This window comes from Acanthisitta chloris, unplaced genomic scaffold (genome assembly GCF_000695815.1).
Source record: "Acanthisitta chloris isolate BGI_N310 unplaced genomic scaffold, ASM69581v1 scaffold9126, whole genome shotgun sequence".
Taxonomy (NCBI): Eukaryota; Metazoa; Chordata; class Aves; order Passeriformes; family Acanthisittidae; genus Acanthisitta; species Acanthisitta chloris.
The window spans coordinates 79,099-80,389 of NW_008678805.1; positions in this window are offsets into that span (position 1 = coordinate 79,099).

Here is a 1,291-nt window from a genome sequence, read left to right on the forward strand (position 1 = left end):
AGCTGATCCCTCAAGGTATCTCTTACAGAGCTAGTTCAAACTGTAAATTCCTTGCAGTAGTGTCTGACTTACCTTAATGTGTGGATATATTATTTATCATGATAGGACTCAAGACTTAAAGCTTTCTTTCATTACTAACTAATCACACCAAAATTGCCTCAATACCTTCACACACAGACTGGAGAATATTATCCTCATTACAAAATTGTATAGGAAAGTACTAATTAAATTGTATAGTACTCTTCCAAGAGGGATTTTTCAAGTGCAAAGTAATCACTGTGGGAAAATTCTAGCATGCCACAAAACAGTGGAAGGTAAGACACAAAAAATTCTCCAGAGCACTAGTTCCAACGTAGTTTTGCCCATGAAAATGTCTGAGTAGATCTTATTCCATTTAAAGGGAGCTGATTTTACATAACCCTGTATTCATAGGCATACATTTTAGGAGGATTTGCATTTTAGGATTGTTCTCAGTTGTATTTCTCTTAATGGATGTTGAAAGCTACAGAAGTTTTTCTATGCTTTCTTTATTGTTTGTAATGGACTTACAGAAACCCTCAAACATCGAACAGCAAAGCCTTCTGCCCTATAATTTTGAGTCTCTGGGAGGGCTCATGAGGACAGTTGGGCAAGAAATGGTTTAATTGATTAGATACATCCCTCCTTTCCAATTAAAAATGACAAAAAAAGGGAGTCTGTGTCTCTGAGCCAATTTCATTGATGTATAGAGCATAGCTAATATCAGTCATTATTGAGGTCCTGATTGTACTCTGTGTTTTCTCACAAACATGATTATAGCAAAGTCATTTGCATTGCTAAACGAATGCTAAAAATATCAAAACATCTTTTCCTGCTGGCCAGAGCATAGCTGATCCAATCATTAAAACACAGATAAACAGAAGTAACTACTCTGGTGGAAGCTAAGATCATTAGACACAATATGCATAAAGAATTAGTTATTTTGCTACTAGTCTGCTCTCTAGAAGAAGGCAAGAAACTGTTGATGAGAAACTCACCATGACCCAGCAGTGTGTGCTCACAGCCCAGAAAGCCAATGGAATTCTGGGCTGCATCCAAAGGAGTGTGGGCAACAGGTTGAGGGAGGTGATTCTCCCCCTCTACTCTGCTCTGGTGAGACCCACCTGGAATACTGCACACAGTTCTGGTGTCCTCAACATAAGAAGGACATGGAAATGTTGGAGCAAGTCCAGAGGAGGCCACAAAGTTGCTAAGAGGGTTGGAGCATCTCCTCTATGAGGACAGGCTGAGGGAGTTGGGGCTGTTCAGCCTG